Raw genomic sequence first — 19,654 nt, forward strand, 5'->3', positions numbered from 1 at the left:
CATGGTGGGAGCTGGGATTGAGGGAGCAGGAGAGACAGGGCAGGAGAATAAAGGCAGAAGATCTTGCTAGTGAAGCAAAGGCATGAACAAGGATGAGAAGGCCTAAATGTGCAGGTGTGTGTAAAGAGAATGTGAGGGGCCACACAAGATTTTCTGGGGCCTGAGGATGTTACACCATTTATCTTGAACAGAGGATTTACTTCAGATCACGAACCACCTGACCTTAGCAGGTGGCTTGGCATCTTCCTTTTGGATGCTGAGATGCCACCTTTCGGCAGGGTAAACATCCTATATTTATTTAGTTTCTTGCTTCACAGCACCTTGGAGTGTCTTACACATTATGTAGTTCTTTTATAAAACACCTGTGAAGTCGGAAGAGCTGTGGATGAAAACGCCTGACATGGACTGAATGGCTCACAGCAGGCAAGTGTGCCCTGGAGATGGGCCTGGCTCCAGGATTTCTTCTTCCCAGAGCATCCCTTGTGAAAGCCCCTGTGGCCGATCATGGCGTTTCTCATTACACATCTGCTCTGGGGGAGAGAGAAAGGAAGAGAACTGAGCACTGTCGGGACTTAAGTCAGCGACTTCAAAGTCTTCTGCAAAAGAGTCATGCAAACAGTTTTGCTTTACATGTACGGAACATGGATCTGTAATTATGAAAACATTTATATGTAATTTCCGCAATAGCAAGGTGTCAATAAGCACGTTTCCTTGTATTTAGAAGAAGGGCTCATCTCACTTCTAAAATGTTTATTTTTATATCTTTCATGTTAGATTTGTGCTTTCCTTTGGACAGCTAATAGCTTTGCCTCCAGACTTCTTTCTGCATATTCCTTTATTCTTCTTCCTATTTACTTTCCTTTCACAGTCCATGGCACTTGGTCCACTGTCTCTAAACTAGCAAAACAGGTTATCAGAAAAGGAGTCAATAAAGGCGTCATTCTGAAGTGTTGCTGACTAATCTGTAATATGTTTCTTAGACGTATTTGTATTTTAACCAGAAACAAATGCCCTGCTAGAAAAAGCCTTCGTGATCACCTTGAAATAATAACTATAGACAGTTACTTACTGTCTGTGCAGAGACAATCAAGTTTTCTCTATCAGATTTACGAGCTGGATCATCCAAGAAAGCTTCAAAGTCTCAGGTTGTAAACATGTGAACATGCAAGCTTATTGGGCAATTGGCATCTGAGAACAAAATCGCTGTCACTTCAATTGCAAGTACTAGGATTCTTTCTACTCAGTTTGGATGCTTCCTCCCTACTCCTAACCCTTCCGTAGATATGAGAGAACCTGAACTCAGAGTCTTTTTGTGGAACAAAACTGAAAGATGTCTGGCTGTGCCTGGCCAAAGTGTGCCTCTTCCTGGGATGTGAAAATCTGGGAAACTACATGAATTCTGCTAGCCCCATACCTGTAACTCAACCTAAGAAATCTTCTTTGTGCCTCCACTCTATGTTGTTTCTGGTATTGGTCTTTACCCCTCACCTGGTCTGTCTTTTCATGAGGTTGCATTTAAGTAATTAGGCAGATACACAAGCTGTTTAGAATACGTATTTCTTCCATACAGCCTCACAGTACGTAAGAAGTCTAGATATCAATTCGTTCATTGATTGGAATTCCTACTGTCACTATATTATAGATTTTCTTCTCTAGGATGATAGCATTTAATTCTTCCTATGGTGGATTTATAGTTATTTGTCGTATGCTTTTATTATGTTATTTATTATGTTATAGTTAGTAAGGCATGGAAAGAGAGGAGAGAAGGGGGTATGGAAGAGCAAAGAAATGAATCATGAGGACTTAATTCTGTATTTAAAAACTTTATGACTGACTTTAAATTTTGGCCACGATTAACTAGCTTGTATCAGACTTCTCCTCTCACCAAAATGTATATAAGTATGGAAAAATATATAAAATAGTTATTTTTAGGGAAAGAGCAGCAGCCAAAGCAAGGCTGAGATCTCTGAGCTAAGGAAAGCTCATGAGCTACATCCTACATTTACTCTGATTTCTCCCTAAGTGCAATTTTCAAACCATTGTATAGGGGAATAGAGCCCGAGCAGAAAACAGCAGTTTTGCTGTTAGAGGAAACAGAGACTGGTGTTTGGAGGTCCCATGGTGACTGAGATTTGAGGGGTAGAGTATTAGACAGGAGACTGCTACAGAGAATGATACTCAAAATCTACGTAAAAATTCACACTGGGTCTTTGGCTGATCCATAAGTCTGCATTCACAGAATGAGATTTCAAGAGATGGAGCAGAGAAACAATGCTGGGAGGCTGCAGGATAATCAGGAATTTCAGAGGTTTCATAGTTCTGGGGGGACATTAAAGTTTGGGTCCAGCTAGCGAATACCTTGGGTTTGTTGTTTTCATTGAAATACCACATCCTAGAAGTTAGGAGAATGCTAGGAGTATGCTAGCAGTAAGAGCTAGACTCTAGGAGAAAGGGCAAAAATGAAATCGACCCATTCTAATAAAGACAATAATCAAGCTGTAGAAGGATCAGGGTGATCCTTTAGTAATTTAATTGCTTGCCAGGTAAAAACATAACACTCTTTAGAAGAAGATAACATACTCCAGAGCATCTTTGATGTATCACTTATAATGTCTAGCATATAATAAAAGAGTGTTAGACATGCAAATAAACAGGAAAAGTGACTAACAATCAAGAGATAAAATAGGAAATAAAGAAAGACCCAGAGATGACATAAATATGGAATACAGTAAGTAAGGTGTACAAAATAACCATGATTCACATGTTAAAAAAGTAATGGAAAAGGGAGTCAAAATAAATAAAAAGGTGGAGTACTTGAAGAGAAAATTGGAATCTATTAAAAGAATCTAATAGAGATCTGGGTTTGCAAAGCACAATATTTGAAATTAAGGTCTTTATGCCTGACATAAGACTAAGTAATCTAGATTCTTATGGTAGTTGTATTTATCTGCCACATGAAATAAAATCTGTGATGTGAACAGAGAAACCAATATGTGTAGCCTGATGAAAGACAATGAAATAGAAGCAACTTGATTTGCAGATGCAAAAGAGGAAACTTCTTTTGTGAACTGTACTAGATTTTCACCAATTAGATGAGACAACTGTAAAACATGACATTCAAATGACCAGAAATACATATTTTGTCTGTATATTAGCTTGCTCGGGCTGCTGTAACAAAATAACATGACCTGGGAGGCTTACCCAGCGGAAATCACATGGCGTTCTGAGTGTGTGTGTTTTCAAAAGTTTTGCCTAAATTAACTGAAATTAAGTTACCATGCTTTCAACCCAAAGACCTCGTAACTGAAATAATTGAAATAAGATGTAAGCCTTTCAGACTTCAGCATATTTGAAAATAATCAGAATGGAGTGAAACTTGGAGTTCCAGATGGACAAACCACCTGTTTCCTTGATAGTCAAAATAACAAAGAGCAAAAAGTGTGGGATGGGCTGGAGGAAAAGATGATACAATTAAGAGGAAGACTGATTTTTGGGACAGCCATGTAGGAGACGCCTGACTTCAGATTCTAGTTATTGGACTGCAGACCGAACTAAGGACACTCTAAAATTGATCTCCTTATCTAAATTCTCTAATTTGGTCACATGAAATAGCATGTTGGTCTCTACTGCAGTTTGATGCTCATCTATGCTTATACTTATACTTGGCTGCCTTCTAAATCAGCTCTATTTCCCTTTTAAATCATATTATCTGAAGTAACAGCATGCCTGGAAGATGGTGTTCATAAATGTATGAGAAAATGGTGTCCAGAAAACGTATCAGAATGCAAGCGAAGAATTGAATCTTGCCCAAGAGAGGTCTGCCCTCTGCCCTCGGCTTCTGAGAGGAATCTCTAAGCTCTTGCAATGCCATGCCTGAGAGGAGTGTCTTTGTGTGACAGGGGACTGTGGGTGATGCCAGATAGTTTAATAATGTCGTTTATGGTAGAAGCTTTGAGTTACATGGTATCAACTTGACCTCCGGAGTGTCAGGCGAGTGAGATCAGCCATGTGGACAATCAACCATGGAGCCTGGATAAAGACTCTGGACACCAAGGCTTGGGTGAGATTTCCTGTTGGTGGTACTTCATCGTGTATATCATCAGATTGTTGTTGGGAAAGTAATGCTGTCCGTGACTCCGTGGGGAGAGGGCAACTTAAGGTTTGGTGTTTGGAACTTTCCTAGACTCTGCCCTATATACCTCTTCTCTTGGCTGATTTTAATATGTATCTTTTAATGTAACCTAATTTGCATCTTAAATCATAATTGTGAGTATAAGAGCGTCCAGTGAGTTCTGTGAGTCTTTCTAGTGAATTATTGAAACTAAGTGTGCTCTTGGGGACCCTAGACTTGCAATCAGTGTCAGAGAGTGTTCTGGTAGATTGCCCTCTAACTTCACACTTTTTTTTAAAGATTGACACCTGAGCTAACATTTGTTGCCAATCTTTTTTCTTTTCCTCTTCTTTTTCTCCCTAAAGCCCCCCAGTACATAGTTGTATATTCTAGTTGTGGGCCTTTCTGGTTGTACTATGTGGGACGCTGCCTCAGCATGGCTTGATGAGCAGTGCCATGGCTGCGCTCATGATCTGAACCGGCGACACCCTGGGCCACTGAAGCAGAGGGTGTGAACTTAACCACTCGGCCATGGGGCCGGCCCCTTCACACTTTTTCAAAAAAGTAAATAATTCATAAACTATGTTTCTGTAATTACTGATAGTGACAAGTTACCTGGGAAGAACTGCTAATTTGAACAGCTGGCATGAGAATAATGCTGACGGTTGTTCATTATAAGGAAGGGAATTTGGGGTTTAAAGTACCTGGCAAATCCTCTAAGCACTGAGGTATTCGTTCATTTAACAAATATTTGCTGAGCACCTTACTACATGCATTAAAGACACAGTCCCTTAAGTTGGGATAATTTCTAGATTTTAAAGAAAGATGAAAATAATAACTAAGAGAAAAATGTGATTCAATCTGAGCAAGAATTAGTTTGCTACCAGAGATAGATACACCAACCCATCAGGTCTATCTTGTTGTAGTGGTTAAAACTGTGATATTTGGAGCCAAGTAAACTTGGGCTGACTACCTAACATGATTTTTTGTACTACACATACTGTGATATTTATTGCAATCTTTAACTCTTTCTCACTTTCTTCACGTATAAAATGGGCATAGTAATAGACTGCTTAATGTTGGGGATTAATATTGGGGGTTACAGATAAATATTAGATACTAGATAATAATGGGGATAATAATCTACTTTATAGACATGAGGATTTAATGGGATGATGTATTAAAGGTCGGTTACATATCATACATGTTTTCTATTATTATTAATATGCTCGGTTGTATCTTTTTTGAGGTAACATTGATTTGTAGCATTGTATAAGTTTCATGTATACATCATTGCATTTTGCCTTCTGTATAGATGACATCGTGTTCCCCACCAAAAGTCTAGTTTCTATCCATCACCATACAAATTGCCCCTTTACCCCTTTTGCCACTTCCCCCATAGGCACAGATCTGTTCTCTGTTTCTATGTTTGTTTATCTTTCACATATGAGTGCAATCATATGGTATTTGTCTTTCTCCATCTGACTCATTTCGATTAGCATAATACCCTCAAAGTCCATTCATGTTGTCACAAACAGCACGATTTCATCTTTTTTATGGCTGAGTGGTATTCCATTTTGTGTGTGTGTGTGTGTGTGTGCGCGCGCGTGTGTACACATCACATCTTCTTATCCATTGATCTGTTGATGGGCACTTAGGCTGTTTCCAAGTCCTGTCTATTGTGACTAATACTGTAATGAACATAGGGGTACACATATCTTTTCAAATTAGCATTTTTGTGTTCTTTGGATAAAATACCCAGAAGTGGAATAGCTGGATCATATGGTAGTTCTGTTTTTAATTTTTTGAGGAATCTCCATACTGTTTTCCATAGTGGCTGTACCAATTTACATTCCCATCAGCAGTCTCTGAGGGTTCCCTTTTCTCCACATCCTCTCTGACACTTATTTCTTGTCTTTTTAATAATAACTATTCTGACAGATGTGAGGTGATATCTCATTGTGGTTTTTATTTGCATTTCCCTAATAATTTGTGATGTTGAGCATCTTTTCGTGTGCCTGTTGGCCATCTGCATATCTTCTTTGGAAAAATGTCTGTTTAGATCCTCTGCCCATGTTTTAATCAGGGTGTTTGTTTTTTTGTTGTTGAGTTGTGTGTGTTCTTTATATGTTTTGGATATTAATCCCTTATCAGATATATGGATTTCCAATATCTTTTCAAAATAGATAGGTTGTCTTTTCCTTTTCTTGATGGTTTTCTTTGCTCTGAAGAAGCTTTTTAGTTTGATGTAGTCCCATTTGTTCATATTTTCTTCTGTTTCCCTTGCCCAGTCAGACATGGTACTTGAAAATATACTGCTAAGACCGATGTTAAAGAGCGTACTGCCTATGTTTTCTTCTAGAAGTTTCATGGTTTGGGGTCTTACATTCAAGTCTTTAATCCAATTTGGGTTGATTTTTGTGCATGGTGTAAGGGAATGGTCTACTTTCATTCTTTTGCATGTGGCTGACCAGTTTTCCCAATACTATTTATTGAAGAGACTCTCTTTTCTCTATTGTATGCTCTGGGCTCCCTTGTCGAATATCAGCTGTCCATAAATGTGTGGGTTTATTTCTGGGCTCTCAATTCTGTTCTATTGATCTGTATGTCTGTTTTTGTACCAGTACCATGCTGTTTTGGTTACTATGGCTTTGTAGTATATTTTGAAATCAGGGAGTGTGATACCTCCAGCTTCATTCTTTTTTCTCAGGAATCCTTCGGCTATTCAGGGTCTTTTGTTGTTCCATGTAAATTTTGGGATTCTTTGTTCTATTTCTGTGAAAAATGGTGTTGGAACTTTGATAGGGATTGGGTTGAGTCTATAGATAGCTTTAGGAAGTATGGATATTTTAACTATGTTAATTCTTCCAATTCAAGAACACGGAATATCTTTCCATTTCTTTGTGTCTTCTTTGATTTCTTTCAACAATGTTTTATAGTTTTAGGTGTACAGATCTTTCACCTCTCTGGTTAAGTTTATTCCTAGGTATTTCACTCTTTTTGTTGCAATTGTAAATGGGATTGTATTCTTAATTTCTCTTTCTGCTATTTCATTGTTAGTGTATAGAAATGCAACCAATTTCTGTATGTTGAATTTGTATCCTGCGACTTGACTGTATTCATTTATTATTTCTAAAAGTTTTTTAGTGGATTCTTTAGGGTTTTCTAGATATAAAATCATGTCATCTGCAAAGAGTGACAGTTTCACTTCTTCTTTTCCAATACGGATCCCTTTTATTTCTTTTTCTTGCCTGATTACTCTGGCTAGGACTTCTAATACTATGTTAAATAAGAGTGGTGATAGTGGGCATCCTTGTCTGGTTCCTGTTCTTAGAGGGATAGCTTTCAGTTTTTCTGCATTGAGAATGATATTTGCTGTGGGTTTGCAATATATGGCCTTTATTATGTTGAGGTATTTTCCTTCTATACCCATTTTATTTAGAGTTTTTATCGTAAATGGATGCTGTATTTTGTCAAATGCTTTCTCTGCATCTATTGAGATGATCATGTGATTTTTATTCTTCATTTTGTTAATGTGGTGTATCACGTTGATAGATTTGCGGATGTTGAACCATCCCTGCATTCCTGGAATGAAACCCACTTGATCATGATGTATGATCTTTTAAATGTATTGTTGTATTCTATTTGCTAGTATTTTGTTGAGGGTTTTTGCATTGAAGTTCATCAGTGATAGTGGCCTGTAATTTTCTGTTTTTGTGTTGTCCTTGTCTGGTTTTGGTATCAGGATAATGTTGGCTTCATAGAATGAGTTAGGAAGCCTCCCCTCTTCTTCAATTTTTTGGAAGAGTTTGAGGATAGGTATTAAGTCTTCTTTGAATGTTTGGTAGAATTCACCAGGGAAGCCATCTGGTCCTGGACTTTTACTTTTTGGGAAATTTTTGATTGCTGTTTCGATCTCCTTACTGGTGATTGTTCTATTCAAATTCTCTACTTCTTCTTGGTCCAGTTTTGGAAGGTTGTGTTTCTAAGAATTTATCCATTTCTTCTAGATTATCCAATTTGTTGGCATATAGCTTTCCATAGTAGTCTCTTGTTATCTTTTGTATTGCTGAGGTGTCTGTTGTAATTTCTTCTCTTTCATTTCTGATTTTACTTATTTGAGCCTTCTGTCTTTTTTTCTTGGTGAGTCTAGCTAAGGGTTTGTCAATTTTGTTTATCTTTTCAAAGAATCAGCTCTTGGCTTCATTGATTTTTTCTATTTTTTTTTTTTTAGTCTCTGTTTTGTTTATTTCTGCTCTAATTTTTATTATTTCCTTCCTTCTGCTGATTTTGGGATTTGTTTGTTCTTCTTTTTCCAGCACCTTTAGATGCACTGTTAGATTGTTTATTTGGGACTTTTCTTCTTTGTTGAGGAAGGCCTGAATTGCTATAAACTTCCCTCTTACAACTGCTTTTGCTGTATCCCATAGATTTTGGCATGTCATATTTTCATTTTCATTTGTCTCCAGGAATTTTTTGATTTCTCCTTTGATTTCTTCATTGACTCAATCGTTGTTCAGTGTCATTTTGTTTAATCTCCACATTTTTGTGGCTTTTCTGGTTTTCTTTCCATAGTTGATTTCTAGTTTCATACCTTTGTGGTCAGAAAAGATGCACGGTATTATTTCGATCTTCTTAAATTTATTGAGACTTGTTTTGTGGCCTAATATGTGATCAATCCTGAAGAATGTTGAATGTGCATTTGAAAGGAATGTGTATTCTGTGGGTTTGGGATGGAATGTTCTATATGTATATCCTCTAAGTCCATCTGGTCAAATGTGTCATTTAAGGCCAGTGTTTCCTTATTGATCTTCTGTTTGGATGATCTATCCACTGGTGTAAGTGGAGTGTTAAAGTCCCCTACTATTATTGTGTTACTGTCTATTTCTCCTTTTCTGTCTGTTAATAACTGCTTTATATATTTAGGTGCTCCTATGTTGGGTGCATAGATATTTACAAGTGTTATATTTTCTTGTTGGATTGTTCCCTTTATCATTATGTAGTGCCCGTCTTTGTCTTTTGTAACAATTTTTTGTTTAAAGTCTATTTTGTCTGATATAAGTATTGCCACCCCATCTTTCTTTTCTTTGCTAGTTGCATGGAGCATCTTTTTCCATCCTTTCACTTTCAGTTTGTGAGTGTCTTTAGGTTTGAAGTGTGTCTCTTGTATGCAGCCTATATATGGGTCTTGTTTTTTTATCCAACTGGCCACCCTATGCCTTTTGATTGGAGCATTTAGTCCATTAACATTTAAAGTAGCTATTGGCAACTATGTATTTATTGCCATTTTGTTACTTTTTCTTCTGGGTGTTTTAGTAGTTCTTCTCTGTTCCTTTCTCTTTCTCTTGCTCTCTTCCCTTGTGGTTTAATGGCTTTCTGTAGTAATATGTTTGATTTCTTTTGTGTTACTTATTTGCTTACTTATTATAGGTTTCTGATTTGTGATTACCATGAGGATCCTATATAATATTCTATGTATGTAATAGTCTATATTGAGTTGATAGACTCTTTAGCTTGACTTCTTTCTAAAAGCTCTACTTTTTCACTCCCCTCCTCCCACATTTTATGTTTTTGAAATCATATCTAATCTCTTGTTTTGTGTGTGACTATCCATTACCCTCTTATCATCGAAGTAGGTAATTTTAGTACTTTTGTCTTCTAACCTTCATATTATCTTCACAGGTGTTTGATCTGCTACTGTTACTATATTTTTACCTTTACCAGTGATTTTATTGCCTGTTTTTTGGGGGGGAGTTTGATAATTTTTTTTTATCCCTATTTGTGGTCATCACTTTCCCACTTAAATAAGTACCTTCAGCATTTCTTGTAGAACTGGTTTCTTGGTGATAAACTCCTTTAATTTTTGCCTGTATGGGGAGCTCTTTATCTCTCCTTCCATTCTGAATGACAACCTTGATGGACAGAATATTCTTGGCTGTAGGTTTTTTCCTTTTAGCACTTTAAATATGTCATGCCACTCTCTTCTTGCCTGGTAGGTTTTGGCTGAGAAGTCTGCTGATAGTCTTATGGGCTTTCCTTTGTATGTCATTTGTTGCCTTTCTCTTGCTGCTTTTAGGATTCTCTCTTTATTTTTAATTTAGGACATTTTAATTATAATATGTCTTGGTGTGGGCCTCTTTGGGCTTATCTTATTTGGAGCTCTCTGTGCTTCCTGTACTTGGATGTCTGTTTCCTTCCTTAGTTTAGGAAAATTTTCAGTTACTATTTCTTCAAATAAATTTTCTGCCCCTTTGTCTCTTTCTGGGACACCTATAGTATGAATGCTAGCATAGTTGATATTGTCCCAGAGTTCCCTTAGACTGTTCTCATTCTGTCTAATTCTTTTTTCTTTTTTTCTGTTCAGCTTGGGTGATTTCCTCTAGTCTTTGGTCTAGCTCACTGATCCGTTCTCCTGTATCCTCTACTCTGCTTTTGAGTCCCTCTAGTGGATTTTTCATTTCCAGTATTGTATTCTTCATTTCTGATTTGTTCTTTTTTATATTTTCCAGTTGTTTTTTGATGAGCTCACTATGTTCATCCAGTCTTCTCCCAATATCTATGAGCATCCTTATAAGTTTTTGTTTGAACTCTTTGTTGGGTAGGTCACTTATTTCTGTTTCATTTAGTCCTTTTTCTGGGGTTTTGTCCTGTGTCCTTGCTTGGAATGTATTCCTTTGTCTCCTCATTATGCCTCTTTCTCTGTCCTTATATCTATGTATTAGGTGAGTTGGTTATGTCTCCTGATCTTGGAGAAGTGGCCTTATATAAGAGATGCCTTTTGAGGCCCAGCAGTGTGCTTCCCTCTCATCACCAGTCAAAATGATCCATGAGTGACCCTTCTGTGGGCTACTTGTGTCCTTCAGCTGTGGCAGGGTTGCTTTAATGCAGGTGCCCAAAGAGTCTAGTCTTTCCTTCCCTGGCCAGCTGTTTGTAAATCTGGTTTGGGGAGCCTCAACACCGTTGGCTACAAGGTCTAACAGCACACTGCTGTTGCAGTTTTCCTGTTAATTGGGTAAGTACCCAGTGTAGCTGGTTGCTAGGCTCTGAGGCTTACAGTTTCTATAGGCCTCAAGCCTACAAGGCTGTTTTCAGTTCTCTTAGGAGTGCAACTGAGCGGGGCTGTCCCTACACATGGGAGCACTCAATTGTTTCAGGTTTCAGAAGGTGGGGCTGATCCTTTTTATGGCTATTTGTGAAGCACAGGTCTTCTGCCTCTGATAAGCCTCACCCCCCACAGGACCACACACACTGTCAATGCAGTCCTGGTCTGTGCACACTTCCCAACCCCCTGGGGCGTACCCTGATGCCACACTGCAGAGGCCCCCACCTCTCCACCAATGACCCCCACAGTTCATCTGGTCCTCACACAGGCCCTACCCCACAGAGGTGGACACACTCACCCCCCTGTAGAGGATCAAGGCACCCAGTCCCGACAAGTAGCCTGAGGGCTTGCTATTGGGTGGGGCCAGTCCCTAGGGTGGGCTGCCTGCCCTGGCTTAACTGGATTAAATCTGCACTGTAGTGAGTGTGGCAGACCCCTTGGCTAAGAGGCCAGGGGAAGAACCTCAATGGCATCTGCCGGGGTCTATGTCACCATGCCTGGACCATGCCACAACAATGGCCACCACCAATGTCGCAGTCTCCAGAGAGGTCCCTCCTCTCACTAAGATGCACCCAGAGCTCACCAGGTGAGTCTCTTTTCACCAAAGGACTGTCAGCCTTCTCTCTGGTGATTTTAGGTTGCTGAGATGGGTGAGTTTGTGCATGAGCCCTTTAAGACCCAGGTCTTTTCAGCTTTTGTAAGATAGCTTTTCTGAGGCTATCCCTGTTGCAGTTAATAGCCAGTGAAGTCAGATAGTAAGACCCTCATCTCTGTTGTGCTGAGTCTGAAGGATGCTTATAGCAGTATCGACCCCACTCCGGAACTCACTCCTCCAGGGAGGGCTGCATATCTTAGGGTGGCTCCCGCCTGGCCAGCTGAGAAACTCCACTGCTCCTGAAGGTGGCTTTTTTTCTCTCCAGAAGGAACTTCTGCCTCTTCTGCCTTAGTCCGGACTGTCCCTTGTTGTGGGGATTCTTTTTATCCAGTTTTCAGTTTTCTATCCAGGGTAATTTTTCCAAAAATAGTTGTAACCTGGTTGTGTTCATGGGTGGAGATGAGTTCAGAGACTGCTTTGCTGCTATCTTGAGGAAATCTCTTACTGTATTCATTTTTTATTTCTAACAATATTCTGGTGGATTCTTTTAATGAACCATTTTTTTTTCTTTTTTGATGAGGAATTTTTGCCCTGAGCTAACATCTGTTGCCAATCTTCCTCCTTTTTTTTCTTTTTTTTTGGCTTGAGGAAGGTTAGCCCGGAGCTTACATGTGTGCCAGTCTTCCTCTATTTTGTATGTGGGTTGCTGCCACAGCATGGCTGATGAGTGGTATGGGTCCACACCCAAGATGCGAATGCACAAGCTCAGTCCACTGAAGCAGAGTGTGCAGAACTTAACCACTATGCCACAGGACTGGCTCCTGAACCATCTTTTCAAAACTGAGTGTGAGAGGATGTTGCTTCCCAGCATACTTACATTAATTTTAGTGGCCACTTCATTCCTTGGTTCCAGGAGCTATCATGACATGAAGAGGACAGCAGTGTAGCCCAGTTTTGAAGTGCATATTGTAGGAGAAAAGAGCAAATGCACAGTTTTGGGATTTATTTTAGCACTGACTTCAATTATGGCTACTTTTGCTGCCTTTTGTTTTGTCAGTAAAATACCAGAAAGATTTGGCTGTTGTATATACAGAGGTTTAAAGCCCCAGAGAAGGTGAAATTGGTTTTTGTAATCTTGTGGCTTTTAGGCAGGAGAAGGATTATGAAGCAGCTGGTGAGAGTAAAATATTCATTAGCTTAGTCTGCAGCAACATTCAAATGTGTACATGGTTTCTCATCTAGAGTAGCTCAAGCTCTGCCCTCAGACATTTTAATTGTGCAGAATATATTGAACAGGTAGCACTACACAAATCTTTGGTAAATTTCTTATTTCTGAGATTTTCTTCATTCTCATTAAGATACATATTAGACGTTAGTCTACCCTTTCCAATTTAGGGGACAAAGAGATGAGACAATATAACATGAAAAGCTAAGCCAACATTTTATAAAATTAGAATGCTTTTCCTTGAGTACATTAAAAAATCAAGCCACGTTGTCCAACATGGTACCTTCTGCAGACCCCTGCTTTCCAGCAGTTCAGCATTTTAGCTCAGTGCACGAGAATCTCTGCCAGGTAATTGTACCCTGCACTGACATGACACCTTGGGCTCTTCCCTCTTAATTTTCAAAATTAATAAATTTTGTTCACTAGCAGAGTAGATTATATTCTACTCATTTTAAGTAAGTTGTTCAGAGTCACAAGGCTAGACAGTGGCAGAGCTACCAAATTTAGTACTAGGTCCCTCTTCAGTGGACCCATGGTCCCCAAACTCTACTTTGCAATAGAATCATGTGGGAAGCCTATTGAAAATGCATATACCTGAGTGTGGCACACAGAGGTGCTGATTCACAATGTCTGGTACAGGGACCAGAAGTCTGCATTTGTAACAACTATGTTTGTAGATTCTGAAACAGGTAATTGTAGGACAATACTATAGGGATCACATATGAAGGCTTCTGGTAGAAAAGCTATGGGTTATTTCTGCATCCCTTAAAAATCACATACAATTTAGGGTTAATGCCATTCCCTGTGTCATAGAAGAAAATAGAGCTGGGTTCCCTCAAAGGAAAATGATGTTTTTGTTTTCTCTGTCTTCTTGATGTCACTGCTAGAAGAGGTGTGCATCTAACACATTTTGAAGTTTTGAGTTGAAGCTAAGCTTTACCCTTGGGAACCCCAGGAGTGGCTTCTATTTGTGATCTTCATACTGTATCAGAGAGAAAATATGAATATAAGGGAAGCAAATCAAAGCTTCAGCCATGAAACATCCCTCTTTCTGGACAATCCACTGACACCCTCTAGAGCCACTGATGAAATGCCGTGGCCCCACCCTCTTCCTGCTTGGTGTCTGGTCTCATTGATTCCTACAAACCTCTACAAGTAGTTCCCAGGAAGCAAACATGCTCATCTTTCTGAAGACCCATTACTCCTTCCCGGAAAGAGCTAAGCAAGCCGTCTCATGAGAATAAAAATTGCTTCTGGGGTCATTCTGGTCATCAGTCTCAGAGGAAAGCAATTTCTGCAGCAATTTGACACACCTAATTTGCGCCAAAGTTAGAAGCTGCCATCTTTCTTTATCTTAAGTAAAATTCAGCTTTTGGCATGAGCCTACACTGTCTTTTATTTTAACCTCAGCTTTTTCTTGTCCTAATGGGAATTGCTTTTCTTTTCACAGTGCAAGTGCTAGATATAGAATAAAACCCCACATTCTGTGGGGCTCCTAGGAACTATAAATGTGTCACAGAAACAACAAAACAAGCTAAGCAGCAGTTTTTATTTCTCTCAGTAAACATCTGTGTACATATAAGTTTCCTGTAAACTAACAAAGATGATACTTTAGGAAATCTCTTAGCAGTTTCTGAATTATAGGATTATATTTAATTTTCTCATCAGGAGCAAAGGGGTTTAGAGTAGATTAGGGGTGAGCAAACTTTTTCTGTATAATATTTTATGCTCTGCAGTCCATACAGTCTCTTTCACAATTACTCAATGCTGTTGTTGAAGCACGAAACCAGCCATAGACAAAACCTAAACCAATGGATATACTTTTGTTCCAGTAACTCTTTATTTATACGAACAGGTGGTGGGCTGTATTTGTCCTGTGGGCTTATGGCTTGCTGACCCCTGGACTCAATGGTCTTTTCTAGCTCCCTAATTTCATAATTCTATTCAAGCAAATTAAAATCCACTGTCACTTGGTTACTCTCTGATTAAGTCTCTAATGCTGATTCATTTCTAATTTTGTCTGTCAAATGCCTTTGAAATTAGAAATAATGATAATATTTATTGCAAAACTTGTGTGCTATGAGTTTGATGTTTTTCAAACATTATTTAATTGAATCCTCTCAAAACTAAAAAAATGGTGCTAGTATTATGATCTGCATTCCCAGATGTGGGAAACTGAGGCTCAGGGAAATAATTAGTAAATTATCGTATGTGCCCATAGTAAGTGGTACAGTTGGGAATCAAGTTCAGGTGTGTCTGCTTTGAAAACCTGATTCTTCAACACCATGCTCTATACTGCTTTATGTGAAGGTAGAATATTTTTGCATCCTGAAGAGTTAGCATTTGTGCTAATCCCTTATTGGGGAATGAGGGTAGAGCCAGAATGAGGGAAATGGGAAAAAAAAAAACAAAACAGGGAGATGGCAGTTATGCAAAAGAGAGGTTTTCAAAGATGGGTCTACAGTGTCAAACAGTCAGAGGCTGAGGCAGATGAGAACTAAGAAGAAACCACTGGCTTTGAAAATTAGAAAGTGTCTGATGACTTTCAGGCCCCAATGATTGGGGCTAGAAGCCAGATTACAAGAGGAATAGTAAAAAAAAAAAAGTAAATGAAGACCTGTCATTTTAGAAAATTGGCAATGTAGTGAGAGAAATGGAATGGTTACTTCCAACTCTCCCAATCTTTCCATTCTCTCTATATGGAGCATTTAAAAAAAGAGAGAGCAACTAAGATACACTTGTCCTTTCATAAGTTGATCCTAATGTCGCTTAGCAAGGCTGAAACAAGTTAAACATCAGGACTTGCTCTTATATGGGAGCAAACGCTTCTTTGTGTGGCAGAAATTCATTAGTCTTGAACCCAGACAGTGAATGACAGAATGAACACTAAGGTTTCCTTCTTGGTTGTTGAGAGTATTGCTTCAGCATCACTGAACTCATTATTTTCTTACTTTCAGAGCGAGATGAAATTAAGAGGCCAGCTTGTTGGGAAGTCAGTTCACTGTGTCGCGCAGATCTAAGACAAATGTTGGAGCAATTGCTGTTCCTGAAAACATACATGGTACTGGAGTGACAAGCAGAATTTTGTTGATTCTGCTTTTCTCATCAAGTAGGAGAAATGGATCACTTCTGGCAGGGTTCAATGTTCTCTTTCTGTCACTAAAGAGAAATATCTCCAAGGTCCAGAAAAATAAGAATACAGTGTGTTTACGTCAACCTTTAAATTAGAAAAATATCACTGACTGAAGTTCCAAACTATATATTTCTATATACAGCCATCTAAATGGGGGCTGGGGACCTGGTGCTAACTTTGAATAGAATTGGAGTGCTTGCTTCTTTTGCACAAACCTTTAAATTGAACAATTGTTTTCAAAACAGATTGTATGTAATGATTTATTCTGCAGAACTTAAAAAAAACTCATGTAGTGTTTTAAAAGTATTATCATGTGGAACACTTTAAGATTAAATACATAAGTATCTTGCATGATCCAATATGGAAGCTCGAGTGGAGGTCAAAGATCTACGATATATATAGATGTTTAAAAATAGTACTTTAAAAATAGAGGAAACTATGAATTATCTATATTAATCAGAGTGATATCATGAATAATGAACATCCACCAATAATCAATCTCAAACCTTAATTAGCCATTATACAAGGTTCAGTTTCTAATAAAAGAAAATGTTTGATCAGAGTGGCTAATAAATTGATGTATTCCACATATTAAAAATCTATTTTTCTGTTTTGATAATGGTGATTTGTGACCTGCTCAAAGAACTGTTATTAGAAACAAAGAGGTAGGGTAAAACATCTGAATAATTCATTCACTAAGTTGTAACTACGGCTTGGCTAAAATAACAGGTAATGTAATTCAATGATTTAGTGAACATAGTGGTGGTGTGCAGATTCCCATATTTTAAGAGATATGATGAGATTCATCTGCCTTTAACTATAATTTTTCTTGTACTTACTTCTCTATTCATTTGTCTGTAGAAAGGAATTAAATAACCTCTTAAAACATTGTAGTAAGTCATAATCAGTTCATTATGGAGTAATTGGAGTATAATTATTGATCTATCCTTTCCTCTTTTTATTTATCTTTACAGTATTTATTCAGTTCTGAATTCAAAACACTTGTAACTTGTTCTACTGTTAATGCTAAGTGCCCATAGTTACTTACTCTTAGAGATGCAGACTAAGTTATTTAGCACATGGACCCAAATACTGCCTAATTAGATTCTGCTGATTTTCTCCACAGGTCTTGAGGAAGACATTTGTTTTAGGAAGCATAGGCTTAGTGTGAAATGTTTGACACAGTGCCCATCAAACACATAGCAGCATCCAGTAGCATCATAGCAGCATCAAAACTAGATTTTGAGTTTGTATTCTTTTGAACAGACTTTTTTTGGCTTTAATTTTTTTTTCAAGTTAAATGTGGTTTGACATAATTTTATAGACAACCAAGATTCCTATGCTACTTATTAGTTGCAGTTAAATATTTGCCTACTTTGCTCGGTGACGTTGGAATTGACTCTAGAAGTGAGCAAATCACCCAGTAGTTTATTCAGTGCTTATTATTTTTCTGGTTTCATGTAAAGAAATGAAATGAAAAATGACAGCTGGGTCTGCATATGTCTCTAGAATAAAAAAGTACTTTTGTTATTTTATTTCAATTCTTAGGGTAAAATTTGCTTTTGGGGATCTTTTTATTCTTTTTATTATTAGTCATGAAAATTTAAAATGTAAGTTTAGTAGCCTTATAATTACTACCTAGGAGCAATTTCTCTTATACTGAGATAGTTTCATTTGTACCAAATATATGAAATTGATAATTATATGCCTGGATATTTAATAAATTAAAAAACTGATTGCTGAGGCTTTCCTATTTATTTTGAAAAAAAGGAATTTATTCCAAGTACTTAAATATGTTGAATCATGAATCTTTTCAGGCAGTTGCTAGGATATTCCAGACATAGTAATACTTTTACTTGCTTGAAAAGTCTTGTTCTTGCTATGGGAGCAATCAAACACGTGATTACCAGAAGAAATAAAATCTTTAGAATCAGCTCGATTGAAACAAGCCTTTTATAGTCTTAACTAACCAATATTAAATTTTAAATCATCAAGCCTGAGTATGTTTTTCATTGCAAAGTTTAAACTCTGGATTTTAAATTATGATGAGAATTATCATGGAAGGAAGTAGAACTTTATTTCTGGAAACATCAGATATTGTCCTTTTTTTTTTGGTGAGGCAGCAGAGTAATGTTCTCAAAATTAATGTTTATTTTCTCAATGAAAATTAATTTCTCTTAATTAATATTTAAACATTTCTGTATCTTTTTTGTTAATGTATGAAAATTGTTTGTCCTTCACATTTTTTAGAGATAAAAGATAAAAGGGCACTTTTAAACATGATTGATAGCAATATTCACTTGACCTAGACAATTTATGTTGACATCGCTAAGAAATAAGCATCCACCTCTGGACCTAATTAATTTCTGAACTGTTAGAATGTTGTTCTTTGTTTCATACTTGGTATGGGCTGAATTGTGGCTTCCTCAAATTCATAAGTTTAAGTCGTAACCCCCAGGACCTCAGAATGTGACTGTGTTTGGAGATAGGTCCTTTAAAGGTTAAATTAAAGGTTTAAAGTTTAAATTAAAATGGGGTCTTTAGGGGCCCTGATCCAATGGTGTCCTTACAAGAAGAGGAGATTAGGACACAGACATGCACAGAGAAAAGACTGAGGAAACAGGGAGAGGACGGCCATCTGCAATCCAAGGAGAGGCCTCAGAAGAAACCGACCCTGCCAGCACGTTGATCTTGCACTTCTAGCTTCCAGAACAGTGAGAAAGTAAATTTCTGTTGTTTAAACCACCCGGTCTGCGGTACTTTGTTATGGCAGCCCTGGCAAGCTCATACAGTACAGCTGTAGCTATGGAAATTCCAAGACCAGTCTTCACTCTTCGGAGAGGTTTCCTGAATCCTGGTGGGTTTAAACTTTACTGTAGTCAGCTTCTCTGTTATTTCCTCTGACTGCTTGTCTGGCAGACAGAGAGGGAGTGTGATAGTGAGAGTTTGATGTGTCCCAGGACATGTGACCATTGAATCTGTTTCCTCTATAGCTCTATGTGTTTGTGTAAGAAATAAGTCAGACTGTGTGTACACACGCGTCTGTACCTGTATATGAAAGGTGTTTGTGTGGGGGGTGTGCACTGAAGAGGGGTTACAGTGTATCAGTTAAGAACACCGACTCTGGAGCCAGAGGGAGCCTAACTCTCTGCTTCACATTTACTAACTCTGATCCTGAGCAAGGTATTTAACCTCTCAGGTCTTCAGATCCCCTATCTGTTAAATAGGTTGAGTGATAGTCCCTACCTTATCGGGTAGTCGTGAGGATTAATTGGCTAAAGTATTTAGAATAGCGCCTGACACATAAGTACTGGGTAAGTGTTAAATATTATTATTTGCATTTTTGCATTTGACTGACAGGTGGCTTCAAGTGGAACAAAATTTTAGTCCCTGTGATTGGTGAGAAAGGAAATATATAGCAAGTTAAAAACGTCTATTTTGTTAAAAAAAAAAAAAGAGAAGAACCCACTCCTTTCTTGGCTTCTTTC

General features: G+C 38.0%; 1 long non-coding RNA gene across 1 annotated transcript in view; it reads left to right on the forward strand.

The window, feature by feature from the left end:
* The window catches only part of LOC103540730 (uncharacterized), a 147,381-nt gene extending 129,481 nt beyond the window's left edge, over nucleotides 1–17,900 (forward strand). Inside the window, exon 5 of the long non-coding RNA XR_011532459.1 lies at nucleotides 15,991–17,900. This is a non-coding gene — a long non-coding RNA (uncharacterized lncRNA). The remainder of the gene's footprint in view (nucleotides 1–15,990) is intronic.
* Nucleotides 17,901–19,654: the final 1,754 nt, after the last annotated feature.

Source organism: Equus przewalskii, chromosome 24 (assembly GCF_037783145.1).
Source record: "Equus przewalskii isolate Varuska chromosome 24, EquPr2, whole genome shotgun sequence".
In the NCBI taxonomy this organism is placed as follows: Eukaryota; Metazoa; Chordata; class Mammalia; order Perissodactyla; family Equidae; genus Equus; species Equus przewalskii.